Source organism: Scyliorhinus torazame, chromosome 22 (genome assembly GCF_047496885.1).
Source record: "Scyliorhinus torazame isolate Kashiwa2021f chromosome 22, sScyTor2.1, whole genome shotgun sequence".
Lineage (NCBI taxonomy): Eukaryota > Metazoa > Chordata > Chondrichthyes > Carcharhiniformes > Scyliorhinidae > Scyliorhinus > Scyliorhinus torazame.
In genome coordinates, this window is record NC_092728.1 from 31,177,261 (window position 1) to 31,199,364 (window position 22,104).

The 22,104-nt window shown below is 44.3% G+C and overlaps 1 long non-coding RNA gene and 1 other non-coding gene across 2 annotated transcripts in view; one reads left to right on the forward strand and one right to left on the reverse strand.

The window, feature by feature from the left end:
• Positions 1-22,104, reverse strand: part of LOC140399491 (uncharacterized) — a 67,270-nt gene that overhangs the window by 19,072 nt on the left and 26,094 nt on the right. The window contains exons 2-3 of the long non-coding RNA XR_011937701.1: positions 19,524-19,650; positions 13,723-13,793 (exon numbers count right to left, since the gene is read on the reverse strand). This is a non-coding gene — a long non-coding RNA (uncharacterized lncRNA). The remainder of the gene's footprint in view (positions 1-13,722; positions 13,794-19,523; positions 19,651-22,104) is intronic.
• On the forward strand, positions 9,436-9,629 carry LOC140399502 (U2 spliceosomal RNA). The gene has a single exon (XR_011937703.1). It is a non-coding gene; the product is annotated as a U2 spliceosomal RNA (small nuclear RNA).

Below are 22,104 nucleotides of genomic sequence, written 5' to 3' on the forward strand. Positions count from 1 at the left end.
CTACAATCTCTCCCTCAATGTCAGTGAAACTAAATAGCTGGTCATCGACTTCAGCAAGGGAAGTGTTGGGCACACCCCTGTCTGCATCAGTGGTGCCGAGGTCGAGATGGTTGACAGTTTCAAATTCCACAATCTCTCCTGGTCCACCCACATCGACGCTACCACCAAGAAAGCACAACAGCAGCTCTGCTTCTTCAGGAAACTAAGGACATTAGGCATGTCCACATTACTCTTAGCAATTTTTAGAGATTCATCATTGAAATCATGCTATCTGGCTGCATCACAGCCTGGTATGGTAACTGCTCATCCCTAAACTGTAAGAAAATACAGAGAGTCGTGAGCACATCCCAGTCCATCACGGAAACTCACATCCCATCCATTGACTCGGTCTACTCCTCTCGCTGCCTTGGGAAAGCGGGCAGCATAATCAAAGAGTCCTCTCACCCGGGTTTTTCTCTCTTCCAGCAGGTAGAAGATACAAAAGTCTGAGTACACGCACTAATATTCAAAAACAGCTTATTCCCCGCTGTCACCAGACTCCTAAACGACCCTCTTATGGACTAAGGTGATCTCTCTATGCATCTTCTCTACTGTTGTTAGCACTATACTTTGTACTCTTCACCCGATGTCTATGTCTATATATTGACATTGTGTACTCATCGTATGTCGTATGTTTTTCATGCATGAGATGATCTGCTGGGACTGTACACAGAACAATACTTTTCACTGAACCTCGGTACACATGACAATAAATCCAAATCTGAACAAAATCTAATATATTCCGTGCCCTCAACACCAAGAGCTCAATCACGAGATATCATATCGCTTCAGTGGTATCCGACACTCAAAAATGATCACTCGGTATTTAGATTCCAAATGTGAATGTAATCCTCTCCAAACTGTTCTACTGATATTCAAGGTGTAGCATCCCTCTTTAACTGAGGAATACCCATTATGCTTGAAATGGTTTTGGGGTGACTATTCATTGCACAGTGCAACGAATAAAATCTCTGGAAATAATTGAAGTCCCCTCTCAATGATCCCACGCTGAAATCAAATGCAGGTCATCGATCAGTGACAACATTTGGAAACAATGGCACACCGAGGGAAATTCAGACCCTGCAACAGATACTAACAAATCAACTGATACAACAATAAGAACAGAAAAAAAAAGACCTGACTGCTAATGCACATATTCTGTACGTGGAAATTCAGATGGATTTACACTCAAAGTGGAGGAGGACGGTTAGTTGTTAGCGGCAAGGCCTTGAGTTCTTGTTATTGCAGAGACTATTATCTTACAATAATGTTATATGTAAAAGCAGGAAGTAAAGGTTAATAACAACATATTATTGAAGTGATTAATTTTGGAATGTCGAATTTGAATGCTGAACACAGGGTTAAAGGCAGTATTCTTGGAAGTGTGGAGGAACAGAGGGATCTTGGGGTCCACGTACATAGATCCCTCAAAGTTGCCATCCAGGTTGATATGGTTGTTAAGAAGGGGTACGGTGTGTTAGCTTTCATTAACAGGGGGATTGAGTTTAAGAGCCGCAAGGGTTTGCTGCAGTTTTATTAAAGCCTGGTTAAACCACACTTGGAATATTGTGTCCAGTTCTGGTCACCACATTATAAGAAGGATGTGGATGTTTTGAAGAAGGTGTAGAGGAGATTTACCTAGATGCTGCCTGGACTGGAGGGCATGTCTTATGAAGAAAGGTTGCGTGAGCTGGGGCTTTTATCATTAGAGCGAAGAAGGAAGAGCGGTGACTTGATGGAGATGTACAAGGTGATGAGATGCATGGATAGAGTGGATAGCCAGAGACATTTCCCCAGAGCGTAAATGGCTGTCATGAGGGGACATAATTTTAAGGTGATTGCAGGAAGGTACAGGGGAGATATCAGAGGTCGGTTCTTTACACAGCCTGGTGAGTGCGTGGAATGCACTGCCAGCAGAGGTGGTAGAGTCAGAGTCATTAGGGGCATTTAAGCATCTCTTGGACAGGCAATAGACAGCAGTAAATTGAAGGAGTGTAGGTTAGGTGACCTTAGATTAGGATAAGTGTTCGGCACAACATCGTGGCCGAAGGGCCTGTACTGTGCTGTACTGTTCTATGTTCTACGTTCTATCTCATCGAAACCTACAAAATACTCAATGGATAGATAGGGGAGATACAGGTAGGAGATTTTACCCTGCTAGCAGAGTCCAGAATCAGGAGAAACAATTACAAGATATACAATTAAGACAGAGATGAGGAAAAATGTCTCCACTCCGAGGGTTGTGCATATTTAATTATCTCTGATCCAGAGGACTGTGGAAACTCAGTTACCTAGCATGCTTACAGCAGATTCCGCCGACTTTCTAAATGTCAATGACATAAAGGGGTGCTGGGATAATGTGTGGTAAAGGGCATTGAAATGAATAATCATCCATGATCACATTATATGGCAGAGCAGGCTCGACGGGCCTACTCTTTGGCCATACTCCTGTTCCGGTGTCACCAAGTTGCTGCTCAGGGAAAGATATCGCAGGAGAGTTTAGGTGGAGCGTTATTTTGTATCTCAGCCGTGTTGCACCTGTCCTGGGAGTGTTTGATGGGAACAGTGCAGTTGGAGTTTTACTCTATCTAACGCTGTGCAGTCTTGCATAAGTTCAGCAGAACCTCCTGTTGCTTACTTTTGGTTGGTTCAATTGGCTCTGTTTTATAACCTTTGCTCTCGAGTCGCCAGGTATCTTTATGATACCACCACGAGGCTCAAGTTCAAGTAATGATCAATAACTCAATACACCAATTAGTAAGATTCAAATCAAAGCACATTTATTATACACAGTAATCGCTACTCATGCTCAAATTCTACTTCTAAGCTACTTCAACAACTAACAGGCCTATACTTAGCTTCGGACTGGCTCACCAGGTCAGGGGAACAAATGGCCTTTCGTTCGTGTTCTGAGTCTGCGGGATTCGAAGTTGGTACGGACTGGTAGCTAGGAGCGCCTATCTCATAGCGAGCATTGACTTAAGACTTACTGGATATCGGGGGCGGCTGCACCGGTCACTGTCAAGGGTTGGTTCGCGTTGCTGAGTGACCCGGTCAAGAAGGACGATTTGAACTTGGGGGCTTAACTTTATAGTCCCCAGGGGCTTCCAGCCTTTCGGGGCGGACCCTGTACCTGGTTCCCAGTGATTGGACTTCGTTCCAATCGCTTGGTTCGATTTCTCCAATACTGGAGTGGTTCCCCAATCGATGGGCGGTCTTGAGGTGTCCGTTAACCTCTTTTGTGTTGGCTCCTGCTGGCGCCGATGAGTCTGGCTTGGCCTTGTTTATCCCAAATGTTTTGATTGTTCCCGGGGATCGCTCATTTAGTATGTAGATGGCTGCTACATTATTATGCAGATGGCTGCTTGTATCGATGCTGTCTAGGCTTTTGCAGAGTTTAATACACAGTAAACTTGCACCTGCTAGTTCCTGCCTCTGTTGGCTGAATTTCCCTGCAGCCTTTGTTGTTCTCCATTTTACGTCGGGAGTTGGCCAACCCAGGTGGCTATACTCCTTGCTTTGTACTCTGTGTCTCTGTTAATACATCCTCGAATATTATAGTCTTTATAACCTGCTCTCTACCTACCCTTCTACCTTCAATAAGCCATGCATATATACAACCAGGTACCTCTGCTCCTGCACCCCTTTAATAATGTTAACCCTGATGGAACATTGTCCCTCGATGCCCTTCCTAGCAAAATGCATCGTTTCACACATCTCTGCACTGAGCGTCATCTTCCGTGTGTGCCCCATCCACCAATTTGTCAATGTCCATTTGAAGTTCTATACGTTCCTCACAGTTCCCGATACTTCCACGTTTGAATATGTACATTAATATACATTAATATGTATCAGGAAAGCAAGGACTCCAATACTGACCCTACGGGAACACCATTACAAACATTCCTCCAGCCAAAAAACATTGGCCATTACTCTTTGTTCCAACCATTCAGCCAATTTGGAATCAACATTGCTACTTCCCTTATATTATGTGAGCAATGTGAGACATGGGCATTAATGCATTTTGAACCAAAACCTGAGGAGTTAAAGAAAATTCCAATGGCTGCAGGATGTGAGACATGGTTTTTAGTTTCATTTGTGCATGTTGAAGATTATTTTTGGTCCAGAGGATTTGTCAGCTGAAACTGGTCTTATCCTGAAAAAGTGTTTACACTTGTTTCAGAAACATGAGCAAAGCTGACATTCATGAGTAGTGAAATTGTGGTTTACCTTCTGACAGATGCAACGTTGTTTGAATGGGAGATTCGGATTTGGCTATTGTGGAAGCTTTAAACTGAACTGTGTTCCTTTGAAGAATCTGTTTCACTTTTAATGCCGCGAGAGAATTAATAAGAATTATAATGATTATCAGTGATTATCAGTGTCACAAGTCACAAGTAGGCTTCCATTAACATTGCAGTGAAGGTACTGTAAAAATCCGCTAGTCACCACTCTCTGGCGCCTTTTCGGGTACATTAAGGGAAAATTCAGAATTAAATGTCGTATCAATGTTTGATCAATAAGCAAGACAAGCAGACGTATGGGGCGGGGCGAGGGTGGGGCGGAGTTTGGGGATGGGGCAGGGGTGATGCAAGATACGGAGCATGAGATGGCAGGGAATCACAAATCGAAGGCGTCAGACCCCCTCTTGATTCAGAATGTGAATATATATGTTTGAGAATCCTTGGCTAATAATTCCAAGTTTCCATTCCCACACCTTGCTGTGAATTTGAGTTCTGAAGTTTATAAAATTAATTATGTAATAAAAATGCGTCAGGGTGCATCAATTCACATTCCGTGTGCTGCTGTTGAGCCCGTGTGTGTGTCTGTGTTCGCGTGTGGCACAATTTCACTGTATTTCGTAACGATTGAATATAATGAGATAGAAAGTTTATCAAAGTGTATGCAAATCGAGAGTACTGAAGCTGTAAGCTTAAATAACAAAGACATTAAAATTCCTGGAGAGAACTGGCCAAATTGTCAGAAATAGATTTCATTGTCGGCAAATGTGTGGTCTTACACTTTATAACGGAGACTTTATGAATGGTAAATATTCCATGTCTGCGTATGTTTCCTCCGGGTGCTCCAGGTTCCTCCCACAGTCTAAAGATGTGCAGGTTAGGTGGATTGGCTGTGCGTAAAAACTGCCCCTTATTGTCCAAAGACGTACAGGTTAGATGGGGTTATGGGGGATCAGGCAAGGGAGTCAGCTTAGGTATGGTGTTCCCTCAGGGGTAACTGGTGATTTGTTCGGCCAAATGGTCTCATTCAAAATTGTATGAACTCTAAGGTTGACACATCCTGAAATTAACCCCTCTGAATTGAATCTTTTGTTGCATTTGCCCCTCATCTCCCCTAATGCGTGAGGTCAGCTTATTCACAATACGGCTTCTGTGAAGCATCTGGGACAATTCTGCTCAAGGTTCTCTATAAAATGCAAGTTGCTGCTGTGCTTCTGAGTGTCCAGTGTACTGCAGGTGAAACGAAAGGATTCACTCCCATCCGCTTCTACAGAATCATAGAAGATTTGGCTCTTTGGAGCCTGGCCCACCATTCAACATGGTCATGGCAGATCACCTATCTCAACACCATACTTTAGTGCTCTACTGCACATCCTCTCTAAACCTCCTGCCCCTTATCTTATTTCTAAGCCTCGTGAATATCGATCCATCCACGAAGGGGAAATGTTTCTTCCTGTCTACTCTATCTGTGCTCCTCATAATTTCATATATCTAAATCAGGTCCCCGGTCTTCTCTGCTCCAAGCAAAACAATGCAAGTGTATCCAATCTCTCTTAAACTCTATGCCTCGGCTAATAAGGGCAAATATACCATCTTCCATCTTAACTTGCATGCACGTGCTCTGCTACCTGACGGGACTTTTATGCACACCAGGCTCCCTCTGATCCTTGGTGTTTCCAAGGGTCCTCCCTTTTATCATGCATTCCCTTGCCTTGTTTTCCAGCCCAAATGCATCATCTCACACTGATCCGGATTGAATTCCATTTGCCACTGATCAGTCAATCTATCCAGCCCGGCTATACCCTCCTCTATTTCATGGTTATCCACCTCAGTATTTACCACCCCACCAATTTTTGTATCAGCCACGAACTTACTAATCATCTCTCCAACTTCTACACCTAAATCATTTCTATAAACCACAAACAGCAAGAAGCCAAACACTGATCCCTGCGGATCCATTTATATCGATTATGCACAGGTTTCCAGTCAGGAAAACACCCCTCACCGTCACCCTCTCCTTCCTGACACTCAGACGACTTGGGAACAATTTGCCAAATTTCCTTGTATCCCTTCGGCTTGTATTTTCGTTATCAGCTTCCCTTGTGGAACCTTATCAAAAGCCTTGCTGTAGTCGAAGTAGACTAAGTCTTTTCCCTCATCTGTACACCTGTTCACCTCTTCGCAAAAATTCAACAAAGTTGCTCAGACATGACGTCACCTTAACAAAATCATGCCGACTGATTTTGATTAATATCTCCACATGCAGCTTAATTCTTTTTATGGGAATTATTTCCAAATAGTTCCGCAACACTTAGGTTAGACTTTCTGGCCTGTAGTTCTCTGGTTTTTCCGTATCACTTCTGGACTAATGATACCAGTTTGGCTATCCTGCAATCCTCCGGCCACTCTCATGTGACCAGAGCGGAATTGAACATTGCCAGCGCCTCTGCTATTTCCTTCCTTGCCTCAATTACCAGCGTGGGAGACATTTAATTGCCCTGGACAGTAGTCTACTTTTAAGCCTGCCATACAAATCAGAACCTCCTCTCTGCCCATGTTAGTCGATTTGATTGTATTACAGTCCTTATCCCTGATATATAACCCCATACTTCCCTCTCACGAGTGCACACTGGCACAAAGTATTAATTTAGAACCCTACCTACATATTCCGGCTCCACACACAGATTACCACTGTGGTCCTTATTGGGCCCTATTCATCCTTCAATCATAATTTACTTGAAACAACAATGTTCCTTTATATTACCTTTAATCTCCCCTTTTTGCTCTCCTAATTTCCTTTTTAAGTTCCCTCTTGCAGAGTCTACACCAGTTTCTTGCCCTTCACAGCTTTCTGTGGTCGACAAATCTACGGGATCTCGACCGGCTGAGTGAAGAATTTTCTCCTCAACTTATTTCTCAATGGTCACCACCATATCCTGAGACGGTTGCCCCTTTTCTAGATGCTCACCCCAGCCAGAGAGAACAATATTCATGCGTCCAACCTTCCAGTCTGTCCGAATCTTATACTTCAACCGGTCCCCTCTGATTCTTCTAAGTTACGCTATTACAACCCAGTCGACCCAATATCTCCTCAGACGACAGTTCTGCCATCCCAGGAACCAGTCTGCGAAACCTATGCACCACTTCCTTTATGACAAATATATATTTTCTTATATAAGGAGATGGAAACTACACACAATACACCCGGTGAGGTCTCACCAAGGTCCTATGTAGCTGCAATAAGAAATTATTGCTCCTGTACACAAGTCCTCTTGCAATGAAGGCTGCCATACTATGTGCATCGCCTTCCTAAGTGTTTGTTGTACCTGTGTGCATAGTTTTAGTGATTGGTGGATCAGCCCACCAAGGTGCCTTTGTATGTCAACATTTCCCAATTTATCACCGGTTAAATAATACTCGGCCATTTTGTCTCTCTGTCTGAAATGGATATATTCACATTTATAAACATTCTACTGATCTTCCATATATTTTGCCACTCACTGAATTTGTTAAAATCACATTGAAGCCTGTTTAACACCCTCCTCATCATCCACAACCCTACCCATCTTTAGGTCGTGAGCAAACTTGGAAATAATACGTTTGGTTCCCTCATCCAAATCATTGATGTAAATCTCGTGTGAATCTCAGTGTCGACTCTGAACAATGTACAGAGCAATGTAATATGGATCTACCTCTAAAATTACCTTTCCCATTTCCTAAATTGCACTGGTAACGTTTCAAAAGTGATTTGTTGCCTGTGAAACACTCTGGGTTAAACTACCGTCCCTCCAGACTTGTTGGTCCTTCTGATGTCATGTGAGAGTACCTTTAAGAAATGGGTGTTTATAAATGGGTGTGTATATAAATATCTGTAGTGAGAGTACCTTTAAGAAATGGGTGTTTATTATTGCAGTGATGTCAGCGAGTGAGTGGAGCTGGGCTGTCTGTCAGCTTTTTACTTTTGTTTTAGGCTGTTTGCTGCAGGGTGTGTTTTAGTTTCGTTTTCAGAGCTGGGCAGCTGCAGTCACAACCAGAAGGGGTATTAGTCTTTTTTCCTGTAATCTAAAAGCTGTAAATTGATCCTTTGGTGATTTAAAACTAATAACTGCTCTCAGTAGTGCCTTTAACCTGATGTGCTTCTGTTAAAAGTTTTGTTTAAAGTCTTATGGATGTTAAAAGGAAAGCTTAAAGGATTACTTAGTATTGTATTCTTTGTGGGTTGTATTTGAATTAATGGTTGCTAAGGTGTTCACTGTATGTTTTAAAAAGGTTAACTTGAGTTCATAGAATAAACATTGTTTTGCTTGAAAAAATACTTTTCCATTTCTGCTGTACCACACCTGTAGAGTGGGCCGTTTGCTCCCCATACCACAATCTATTAAAAGTTGTGGGTCAGGTGAAGTCCATGATATACTTTGGGGTTCTCTAAACCCTGGCCCATAACACTGAATAGAAATCCAATTTATCTCCTTCCATTTACAAATGGAGAAGAGTTCTTCTGCATTTTATATATGTTTAGTGAATGCTGCCTATGTCAGAGTATGTGTGCTATTGTGTGTGTGGACACATCCACAGAAACGCACACATACAGAAACCCAGAGATTAAAACACTCACCCACTTGGATTGTGGGAACACATTTAATATTTCCAAATGTGTTCATGACACTAAACTATGTGAAATAAGTTGTGAGAGTGATTCAAAGAATCCTCAAGGGGATTTGGACAGGCTGAGTGAATAGACAAGGATATTTAAGATGAACTATAATGTGTATAAGTGTGAACTTGTCTACTTTGGTCGAAAAAACCCAGTGCATTTTGTCAAAGATGCGAGATTGGAAAGAGTTGATGCCCAGAGAGATCTGGGTGGTGTCCGTGTCGATTTAACACTAAAAGCCAAAATGTAGCTACAGCCAGCAATCAGGAAGGCAAAAGGTACATGAATGAAATGAAATGAAAATCGCTTATTGTCACAAGTAGGCATCAAATGAAGTTACTGTAAAAAGCCCCTAGTCGCCACATTCCGGCGCCTGGTACGGGAATTGAACCGTGCTGCTGGCCTGCCTTGGTCTGCTTTCAAAGCCACCGATTTAGCCCTGTGCTAAACCAGCCCCTGGTTTGCATCTCAAGGAGATATTTGTATAGGAGTGAATGTGTCATCGCTTCTCGGCCTTTTGGCTAAGATCAAGTGTCTGTAGATTGAGCCTTTGGTTCAGATCTGATATGTCTCTCTTGTGGGGACCATGAATTGGATTCAATTTGAATTAGTTTTTTGGAGCAGGCGAGGAGCTGGATTAGGGGTTCGCCCCTGACCCACACTCTGAGCCCTGGCTTTGGAACTCAGAAAAGGTAAAAAAAAAAGGTGTGAATGTGTCTTGCTGCAATTGTACAGAGCCTTGAGCAGACCGAACATGGGCCATTGTGTGGTTTGGTCTCCTTGTCTAAGGAGGGATATAGAAGGAGTGTAATGGAGATTTGCCAGATTAACCCCTGGGATGGTGCGATTGTCTGATGAGGAGAGATTGAGAAAATGTACCTTTCTTCGGTAGAGTCCCGAAGAATGAGAGGTGATCTCCTTGAAACATACAAAATTATTACAGGGCATTAAAAGGTAGATATAGATTGGAAGTTCGCCATGGCTGGTGAGATTAGCAGTAGGGGACAGAGTCTCAGTATAGTTGGTAGACCATTGCAGACTGAGATAAAGAGGACTTCTTTCATTTCGAGGATGGTGAATCTTTGGAATGTTCCAATTCGAGGGCTGTGGAAGCATGTTCAAGAGAGAAATCGACTGTGTGTAATAGAATAGGAATGTGTGCGAGCGTCGGTGCGTGCCGTGATCTGTTTGAATGGAGGAGCAGGCTCAATGGGCCAAAAGGCATACACCTGCTCCTTGGTTATTTGAGACTTAAAGACACACACAAACATACACACACATACAATTAGCCACAATATTGCCAATGACACAAAACATTAGACAGCATTGGAAGCAACATAGCTGCAAATATCAAATTTCAAAGAGTAATTAATATATTGTGAATAGACAAAACTGGTGGATACGTTTCAGTGTAGAACATAGAACATACAGTGCAGGAGGAGACCATTCGGCCCATCGAGTCTGCACCGACCCACTTCAGCCCTCACTTACACCCTATCCCCGCAACCCAATAACCCCTCCTAACCGTTTTGGTCACTAAGGGCAATTTATCATGGCCAATCCACCTAACCTGCACATCTTTGGACTATGTATGGGAATGTAAGATGATGACTTAGAAAGCATGGAACAATGTTCTTTATAAATGATGAGAAGACAGAACCAGTAGGGCAGCAGGGCAGTGGGATGAGTTTGGTGATTGATACAAGACTATGAGGAGAGAGAGGATCAGTGGGATTCGTTTTGAGTGTTGATATATGGTTGTGAGGAGAGAGCAGAGCAGCAAGATGAGTTTGGGGATTCATTATGGGCTATGAAGAGTGAGCAGGGTAGAGGGATTAATTTGTGGATTGATAAAGGACTATGAGGAGAGAGCAGAACAGTGTGATTAGTTTGGGGATCGATACAGGGCTATAATGAGAGAAGAGCTAGCTAAAGTCGACTGGGAGCAAAGTTTTTACGGTGAAACAGTTGAGAAATAGTGGAGAACCTTCCAAGCGATTTTTCACAGTGCTCAGCAAAGGTTTATACCAACAAAAAGGAAGGACGGTAGAAAGAGGGAAAATCGACCGTGGATATCTAAGGGAATAAGAGAGAGCATCAAATTGAAGGAAAAAGCATACAAAGTGGAAAAGATTAGTGGGAGACTAGAGGACTGGGAAATCTTTATGAGGCAACAGAAAGCTACTAAAAAAGCTACAAAGAAGAGGAAGATAGATTATGAGAGTAAACTTGCTCAGAATATAAAAACAGATAGTAAAGGTTTCTACAAATTTATAAAACAAAAAAGAGTGACTAAGGTAAATATTGGTCTTTTAGGGGATGAGAAGGGAGATTTAATAATGGGAGATGAGGAAATGGCTGAGGAACTGAACAGGATTTTTGGGTCGGTCTTCACAGTGGAAGACACAAATAACATGCCAGTGACTGATTGAAATGAGGCTATGACAGGTGAGGTCCTGGAGATGATTGTAGTGATGGGCAAGCTAATGGGGCTAAAGGTAGACAAGTCCCCTGGCCCTGATGGAATGCATCCCAGAGTGCTAAAAGAGATGGCTAGGGACAAATGCACTAGTGATAATTTACCAAAATATACTAGACTCTGGGGTGGTCCCAGTGAATTGGAAATTAGCAAACGTGACACCACTGTTTAAAAAAGGGGGTAGGCAGAAAGCGGGTAATTATAGGCCAGTTAGCTTAACTTCGGTAGTAGGGAAGATGCTGGAATCTATCATCAAGGGAGAAACAGTGAGGCATCTGGATGGAAATTGTCCCATTGGGCAGACAGGGCATGGGTTCATAAAGGGCAGGTCATGCCTAACTAATTTAGTGGAATTTTTTGAGGACCTTACCAGTGCGGTAGATAATGGGGAGCCAATGGATGTGGTATATCTGGATTTCCAGAAAGCTTTTGAAAAGGTGCCACACAAAAGGTTGCTGCATAAGATAAAGATGCATGGTGTTAAGGGTAAAGTAGTAGTACGGATAGAGGATTGGTTAATTAATAGAAAGCAAAGAGTGGGGATTAATGGGTGTTTCTCTGGTTGGTAATCAGTAGCTAATGGTGTCCCTCAGGGATCAGTGTTGGGCCCACAATTGTTCACAATTTACATAAATTATTTGGAGTTGGGGACCAAGTGCAATGTGTCCAAGTTTGCAGATGACACTAAGATGAGTGGTAAAGCAAAAAGTGCAGAGGATACCGGAAGTCTGCAGAGGGATTTGGATAGGTTAAGTCAATGGGCTAGTGTCTGGCAGATGGAAGATAATGTTGACAAATGTGAGGTTATCCATTTTGGTAGGAATAACAGCAAAAGGGATTATTATTTAAATGATAAAATAATAAAACATGCTGCTGTGCAGAGAGACCTGGGTGTGCTAGTGCATGAGTCACAAAACGTTGGTTTACAGGTGCAACAGATGATTAAGAAGGCAAATGGAGTTTTGTCCTTCATTGCTAGAGGGATGGAGTTTAAGACTAGGGAGGATATGCTGCAATTGTATAAAGTGTTAGTGAGGCTACACCTGTAGTATTGTGTTCAGTTTTGGTCTCCTTACCTGAGAAAGAACGTACTGGTGCTGGAGGGTGTGCAGAGGAGATTCACTAGGTTAATCCCAGAGCTGAAGGGGTTGGATTACGAGGAGTGGTTGAGTAGACTGGGGCTGTACTCGCTGGAATTTAGAAGGATGCAGGGGTGGGGGGGGGGCATCTTATAGAAACTACTATAAAATTATGAAGGGAATAGATAGGATAGATGGGGGCAAGTTGTTTCCACTGGTGGGTGAAAGGGGGCATCGTCTCAAAATAAGGGGAAGTAGATTTAGGACTGAGCTTAAGAGGAACCTTCACCCAAAGGGTTGTGAATCTATGGAATTCCTTGCCCAGTGAAGCAGTTGAGGCTTCTTCATTAAATGTTTTTAAGATAAAGATAGATAATGTTTTGAAGAATAAAGGGATTAAGGGTTATGGTGTTCGGGCCGGAAAGTGGAGCTGAGTCCACAAAAGATCAGCCATGATCTCATTGAATGGATGAGCAGGCTCGAGGGGCCAGGTGGCCTACTCCTGCTCCTAGTTCGTATGTTGTTATGTTCTTAATGAGAGAGCGGGGCAGTGGGGGTAGTTTAGGATGGGTACAGCGATATTAGAAGAGCGTGAGGTAATGGGATCAGATTGTGATTGATAACTGGCTATCGGTAGAGGGCAGGGCAGTACGATTATTTGGGAATTAATACCGGTTATGAGGAGAGAGCAGAACAATGGTTTTAGTTTGGGGATTGGTGCAGGGCTATGAAGAGAGAACTGAACATTGGGATAAGCTTGGGGCTTGATTATAATTTATGTTGAGAGCGTGGGAAGTGGGATGAGAGTAGGATGTATATTGGGATATCGGTAGGGCGTGAGGTAGTGGGATCAAGTTTTAATTGATAAATGGCTATCGGTAGAGAGCGGGGCAGTGCCATTATTTGTAGATTTGTACCGGGCTTTGGGATTAGTTTGGGAATTGATGCAGGGCTATGGGGAGATCGAGGATCAGAGGGATTAGTTTACAGACTTGTTTGGAGATTTCTAGATGGGGCAGTGCACTGGAAGCTTTACTCTTTATACAACTCCATGCTCTATCTGTGCTGGGAGTGTTTGATGGGAACAGTGCAGAGGGCGCATTACTTTATATCTAACCCTGTTATGTACCTGTCCTGGTAGGGTTTGGCATGGACGGAATGGAATGGCCTTTACTTTGTTTGGATCCCCATGATGTACCTTTGATGGCTGTGATTGGTGGAGTTTCTTACCCTCTAATCAAAGTCTTCTGTTAGTCTCTCCATCTGTCTCTCTCCATCTGTCTTTTTCACTCTCTGGGAATCTATAAATAAAATCGACAAACACAGTCAGCCGTTTCAACTTACCTCACTGTCTCCATTTTATGCGAGCACAGGCCTGAGGTATTAATGACAGCGTTGGCATAATAATGCGTGATTTTAATATGCACATAGACGGGATTAATCGAATTGGCAAGCATAACCTTGAGGGTGTATTAGAGATTGTTTCTTGGAAGGATATGTCATGGAACCAACCAGTGAGCAGATTTCTCTGGATTTGGTATAGTGTAATCAGGAGGGATTAATTGATGACCCACAGTTGAGGATCCTCATTGGAATAGTGACTATAGTATGATATAATTGAAAAGTGGAGCCTACACTAGCGTTCTGGGCTTAACAACCTATTAATTAAATCGACATGAGTTCAGATGTGGCCCCAGTAGAGTGGTCAGAATGGCCGAAAGGCTAAATAATAATCGCTTATTGTCACAAGTAGGCTTCAATGAAGTTACTGTGAAAAGCCCTAGTCGCCACATTCCGGCGCCTGTTCAGGGAAGCCGGTACGGGAATTTAACCCACGCTGCTATCCTTGTTCTGCATTACAAACCAGCTGTTTAGCCCACTGTGCTAAACCAGCCCCAGAAGCTGACAAGCAGTGGCAGGTTCTTAAGGATATACTCAATTCCTCGCAACTAAAATATATTTCAGAGAGGAATAAAGGCGGAATGATGGGTACAACAAACGTTCATGGCTAAGCAATTAGGTTAAGGACAATATAAAAAATAAAACTAAGGTATACCATTTTGCACAGGCCAGAGGCAGGCAGGAAGATTGGGAAATTTTCAAATTTAAAAAAGGGTTACTAAAATATTATAAAAGCAGCTAAGGTAAATTACGAATGAAAACTAGCGTAAAATATCAAAAAGAGCAACAGCTTCCACAAGTACATACAAGGGAAGAGAGTAGCTGAAGTGAATGTTGACTCCTTAGAATATGAAACCAGCGAGTTAATGATGGGGAACACAGGAATGGCAGAGATGCTAAATCAATAGTTTCCCTCCGTTTTCACGGGGAGGACAACTTAGAGGAACGGATTATTCAGAAATGGTGGAACAGAACAATCAGCATCAAAAGGAACAGTACTCAAAAAACTATTGGGAGTGAAGGCAGACATTTCCGCAGGGACTGATTGCCGACATCTTAGGATGCTAATGGAAGTGCAGTGGAGATAGTGAATCCATTGTTATAATATTCCAAAATCCCCTGGACACGGAAAAGGTTCCAGTGGAATGGAAAAATGCGAATGTAACGCCCTTTGTCAAAAAGGGAGGGAGGCAGAATGTACAAAATTACAGACAATTTAACATCTATTATCGGGACATTGTTAGAACATTATTACGAAGTAATATCAGTACATTTGAAAAACCAAAATGCAATCTATCAGTGTCAGATGGTTTTATGAAGAGTAAATCATGTTTGACTAATTGGCTCGAGTTCTTAAAATATGGGACAAACCAAACGGATTATGGGGATCCTGTAGATGCAGTATATCTGGACTACCAAAACGCTTTTGAAAAGGTGCCACAAAGAAAGTTGATACACAAGGTCCCCACCGATAAACCGGAAAAAAAACATCCTTGAAGGCACCAATCACCTCGAGCGTCGTAGGGTCGAGCACACGGAGGTTAAGAGTAAATAGCACAAGGACCACAGAATTCAGAGCATCCCACCCACCCATCTCATCAAACACAACCTGCCAAATCTGGGGCACAGGCTGCAGATCCAGGATCATACTTTTCAGCAACTGTAGAGCCCAGAGTGAATGATTGAGTGAGTGAGTCCTCGATGCTGAATGATTGCCCAAATAATAAGTAGTAATACACAAGGTGAAATCACATGGGATTAGGGGTAATTCCACAGCTTGGATAGAAAACAGGGAGTTGGAATAAATGGGACTTTTCTGGATAGCAGGATGTAAGTAGTGGTGTGTCAGAGGGTCCGGTCCTTAGGCACCAAACAACGTCTGATCTGATGATGGAGGCGAGGTTATTGATGAAGCAACTGTCGATGGTTGGGCCTAGGACATTACCCTGAGGAACTCTGGCAGTGATGTCCAGAACAGAGATGATTGGTTTTCAGATAATCAGCACATTGATGTAAGGGTGGAAAATCAGCGAATGTGTGCCTGAACCGGTGTGCATATATCCCTGTATGACTGTATCCCTGTGTGCATATGAGTGTGCCACCCGGTCCATATATGTGACTGTGTCTGTGCGTCCCTGCGTCCATATGTGTGTGTTTCCATGGGTACATGTGTATGAGTGCAGCTGGGTGCAAATGTGTATGTGTGTGTCTCAGTGTGTCGAGTGCCTGTCTCCCTGTATGCTTGTGTGTGCACACTTCACAATGCATGTAGCTTTGTGTATGTGCCAGTTTGTTTCCCTATGTCTTTGTGTGCTTGTGGAGGCATATATGCCATTGTGTTCGTACGATGTGTCTGTGCTCTCTGTGTTGCTGTCCATGTGCGTCCCTGTGTGAGCATCTTGATTGATGAGGACAGTATCGTGGGAGCTTTACACAATATTTAATACCACCCTAAACCTGTTACGGGGTGGTTGATTGGGACACTGTAGAGTGAGATTTACTCTGTATCGAAACCTGTCTTTGGAGTGTTTTATTGGGAACTGGAGAATGAGATTTAATCCGTATTCAACCCTGCCCTTGGAATGTTTGATGTGGCCACTGTAAAGTGAACTTTACACACTATCTAACTCTGTCCTGGACCTGTTCTGGGTGTTTGATGGGGACAGTGCTGTACCTGCCCTGGAAATGTATGGAAGAAGATTTACTCTATATCTAAACCCGCCCTGTACCCGCGCTGTGAGTGTTTGATGGCGACAGTGTATGTACCCTGATGTACTTTTGCTGGTAGTGTTTATGGTGTTTCTTAATCTCCAATCAACATCTTCTGCTAATCTCTACATCTCTCTCTACGTCTCTCTTTCTCTATCTCTTTCTTGGGAATCTGTAAAATAATTTGCAAAAAGCAGTCAGCTATTTCAGGTTTCTTCACAGTGGCCATTTTATGTGAGAACAGCACTAGACATTATTGACAGAGCTGGCTACTCTATAAGGTAATGTTTGTACATTAAATGCCTATCTCCATGTATGTGGTGTCCATATGTGTGTGTGCCCTTTGTGCATGTGTGCCTTCGGGTGCATGTGGGTTTGTGGGTCTGTCTGTGACGGTTTGTGTGTGTGTTTGTATCAGTGTGTTTATTTGTGTGTCTGTGAGTGTTTGTGAATGTATGTATGCCATTGTTTCTTTATGATCTGTCTGTATTCTGTATGTTGGTGTCTGTGCATCCCTATCTGAGCATATGCACCTCAATGCTTTTGCAAAAATGTGGGCGCACACAATTTTGGGCGACCCCATTAAGTCTCTGGTCAGTCCCCTCTGATCTAAAGAAATCCCATCATGTGTAATCTTACCCCCAACCATGAAATTCTCTCGTCCAGACAACAACCTCTGTAAATCTCCTCTGGACCGTCTCTAATGATCATCAGAACTGCACACTCTTATTCTAACCCCCGTCTAACTGTGCTTCATACAGGTCGAGCATAACCTGCACCACTCTGGTATTTTATGCACCAGTCTTTAAGGAAAATATTCCCTCGCCCCTCTTACCCCTTTGCCACAGCAGGTGCGGTATGAGTTTGGAACTCTCCGTTACATTTTGAGTTATATGGGAGGCATGGTGGCACAGTGGTTAGCACTGCTGCCCACACAGCTCCAGGGATCCGGGTTCAATTCCGGCCTTGGATGACTGTCTGTGTGGAGTTTGCACTTTCTCCCCGTGTCTGCGTGGGTTTCCTCTGAGTTCTCTGTTTCCTCCCAAAGTCCAGAGATGTGCAGATTAGATAGATTTGCCATGGCAAATTGCTTCTTAGTGTCCAAATAGTTAGGTCGGGTTACAGGGATAGGGTGGGGACGTGAGCTTATGTAGGTTGCCCTTTCCAAGAGCCAGTGCACTTCTGCACTGTACATTCTACGATTCTATGATTGTGGGCGATGTCCAATTTCAGGACAAACTTCTACTTTGTTACAATGATATTTGACCTTGAACTTCATTGTAGTTTTAATGAATGACTGGACAATGACCATCATTGCAATTTACCTGAACATGTCAATAAAAAGAACAAACAAAAGTTCAGCATGGGAACAGACCCTTCGGCCCTCCAAACCTGAGCAGACCATGCTGCCCCTTTAACCTAAAACCGTCGACACTTCCGGGGTCCATGTCCCTCTATCCCAATCCTATTTACGTATTTGTCAAGACGCACCTTAACTGTCACTATCGTGCCTGCTTTGGACACCTTCCCGGAAGCGAGTTCCATGCACTCACTACCCTCTGAGAGTAAAACAGAGACTGTGGATGAGCAGAGGCACTGTGCGACACATCGGCCAGGTGATGACACACCTTACACAGTGGAGGTAACGGAGAGTTCCCGGTGTCAGTCAATCCCAGACCTCATAACACTACTAACAATCCAAATGATTATTCATTCATATCTCCTCAAAAACTTTGTCGTAGGCACCTTAAACATATTTCATAGAATTTACAGTGCAGAAGGAGGCCATTCGGCCCATCGGGTCTGCTCCAGCTCTTGGAAAGAGCACCCTACCCAAGGTCAACACCTCCACCCTATCCCAATAACCCAGTAACCCCACCCAACACTAAGGGCAATTTTGGACACAAAGGGCAATTTATCATGGTCAATCCACCTAACCTGCACATCTTTGGACTGTGGGAGGAAACCGGAGCACCCGGAGGAAACCCATGCACACACGGGGAGGATGTGCAGACTCCGCACAGACAGTGACCCAAGCCGGAATCGAACCTGGGACCCTGGAGCTGTGAAGCAATTGTGCTATCCACAATGCTACCGTGCTGCCCTACATATGTCCCTGAGTAATTGCCTTTTCTACTCTGGGAAAGAGGTTCTGACTATCAACTCTGTCCATGCCCTTCATAATTCTGTAGACATCTATCAGCTCTGCCCTCAGCCTCCGTGGTCCCAGAGAGAACAAATCGAGTTTATCCAACCTCTCCTCATAACTAATGCTCTCCATACCAGGCAACATCGAGGTAAACCTCTTCTGTGCCCTCTCCAAAGCCTCCACGTCCTAAGTAAATGTGACCTGACTAAGGTTCTACACAGAAGCATAAAGACGTGACAATTTTTATATTCGATACGCCGACCGCTGAAGGCAAACATGGTGTATGCCTTCTTGACTACCTCCTCCACCTGCGTTGTGACTTTCAGTGACCTGTGGACCTGTACACCCAGATCCCTCTGCCTGACAACATTTTACATTGTTTTTTTAATAAAGATTCTGACATTTCAACAGACTCTGCCTCATCAGTTGTTCACTTGTGGTTGTTCACAGTTGGCAGTGGAGTAATGTTAAATGGACAGTTTAATCGGATTGAATAATCATTTGGAATGTTAGTAGTGTTATGAGGTCTGGGATTGACGGACACCGAGAACGGGTGGCTCCCGATACCTCCACAGTGCAAGGTGTGTAATCACCTGGCAGATGTGCCGCACAGTGCCCCTGCTTATCCACAGTCTCCGTCTGCATGCCCGGACCAGAAGGTCCTCGATTGACATGCGGTTGCGGTACATGCGGGCACCATCCGGTGCCCACTTGGCACCTCCTCCTCCTTGGCCTGTTGGGTGGCCGGCCCTCCAACCTGTGCAGCTGCTACCTGCCCCTCTGCAGCCCGCTCCTCTGCTGCTGCCTCCGTCTGCTCTCTGAGTGGCCTCCGCTCACGCCGCCGCAGGGCATCTTGACATGACGGCTAGCATCGCGGGTTGATGTCCGAATGCCATTCTCTGCAGGGGGTGAAAGGCCAACATGTTAGCATGGCGCACACTCCCGTGCCCATCCAAGTTCCAAGGGTGGCCCCAGTTGGCACTGCGTTCCACGCATGCCCCTCCCCACCCCTGCACTCCGGCCCCTTCGGTGCCCAGTTCCTTGCGCCTATCCCTGATGACAGGAGTACCGTTGGCTGGCTCTGCCCTCACTGGGGGCTGCCGTGGGTGTGGCCCTGGGTGGTCCCCGGTGGGAGGCTGCCGGTTTGGTAGGGTTTTGGGCGCCGGGGGGCGCGTTGGGGCGGGGGCTGAGGTGCAGGGGTGGGCGCACCCATACGCCCAGTGTCAGTGTGTAGAACCAGGGGCCAGGGTGGATGGTCAGCAAGATGGCCGCCGTAATGGTGGTCGATGCCTGGGTACAGCCCCAGTTCTGTGGGGGAGCATCCCGGCTGCTCGTCCTGCTCCCCCCTCCCCGGCCCTGGCTGCCCCCGCTCCCCCTCCCCCCCGCCGCAGCCAGCAAGCCGGTGTCCGGGCCAGCAGCCCACAGTCACTCCGCGATTTTGGAGGCAAAATCTGAGAATCTAGCCCTCTATCTAAACACCGCGCTCTCCCTATATCCTTTGTCACGTTAACAGTCTACAAATCCAATGATTCCTTCATAAATATGTTCACTAACTTGCCCTTAAAAACATAGAAATATGGAACAGGATTATGGCATTCAGCACCTCAAGTCTGAGTGACATTTAACAAGATAATGGCTGCTCTGTGGTCTAGCTCCAATGCCTTTGGCCCACATCCCTTATTATCTTTGCTTAACAAAAATCTACCGACCTCAGATTTAAATGCAACAACTGTTCTCGCTTCGACTGCTGTTTATGAGAGAGAGAGTTCCAATCCTCTGCCACCCTTTGAGCAAAGAAGTGTTTCCTAAGATCTCTCCTCAACGGTCTGGCCCTAATTGCTAGACAATGCCCCCGAGTCTTAGAATCTCCAATGGAGATATTTTATGTTTATCTGCCCTGCTTTACCTGATATCTTAAATACTTCGATCCGATCACCCCTTAACCTTCCAAACTATAGCGCAAACATGCTTTATTTGTGTAATCTCTCCTTGTAACTCAACCTCTGTAATCCAGGTATCACTTTTTGTAAACCTACGTTTTAGTTATTTTTAAAAATTTGCTCATAGACGTGGGTGTGGCTGGGTGGACCTGCATTGTTGCTCATCTCTGATTGCCATTGAAGGAGCAGTTAAGAGTCAACCACGTGCCTGTGAATCTGGGGATTAGTGTAGGTCAGACCAGGTCAGGATGAATGATTTCCTTCCCTCGATGAGAGTAATGAACCAGATGGGTTTTGACAACAATGGACAATGGTTTCATCGTCATCATTGGAATGTTAGTTCCAGATTTGTTCAATTCAAATTTCACCAACTGCCGTGGTGGGATTTGAATCTGATTCCCCAGAATATAACTCTGGGTCCCTGGATTGTTTGTCCAGTGGCAATACCACTGTGCCACTCCCTCCCCATTCCGCATTCCCTCCAAGGACAAAATATCCTTCCCAGGGTGTGGTGCCCAGAACTACTCAGAGTACTCCAAATGAGGTCTAACTAGAGTTTTGCAAAGCTGCAGCACAGCCCCTTGGTGTTTATATTCCAATCATCTCGATAGAAAGCCGAACATTGCATTAGACGTTTTGATTATTTTCTGCACTTTCTCCTGGCAGTTTAATGACATGTACACCTGAACCCCAAAGTCTCTTTGCACAACCACTCTGCCTAACCTCTTTCCATTTAGCAAAGTACTCTTCGCTATCCTTTTGTTTGTTCAAAATGGATAACTTCTCTCTTACTTACATTGAATTCCCTCTGCCACGCATTTGTCCATTTTCCTTGTCTGTCAATATCTCCTTGCTATGTTATATATAACATAGAACATAGAACGATACAGCGCAGTACAGGCCCTTCGGCCCACGATGTTGCACCGAAACAAAAGCCATCTAACCTACACTATACCATTATCATCCATGTGCTTATCCAATAAACTTTTAAATGCCCTCAATGTTGGTGAGTTCACTACTGTTGCAGGCAGGGCATTCCACGGCCTCACCACTCTTTGCGTAAAGAACCTACCTCTGACCTCTGTCCTATATCTATTACCCCTCAGTTTAAAGCTATGTCCCCTCGTGCCAGCCATTTCCATCCGCGGGAGAAGGCTCTCACTGTCCACCCTATCTAACCCCCTGATCATTTTGTATGCCTATATTAAGTCTCCTCTTAACCTTCTTCTCTCCAACGAAAACAACCTCAAGTCCATCAGCCTTTCCTCATAAGATTTTCCCTCCATACCAGGCATAATCCTGGTAAATCTCCTCTGCACCCGCTCCAAAGCCTCCACGTCCTTCCTATAATGCGGTGACCAGAACTGTAGGAATAGGATATAGATAGGCTTCAGAATTGGACAGAGAAATGGC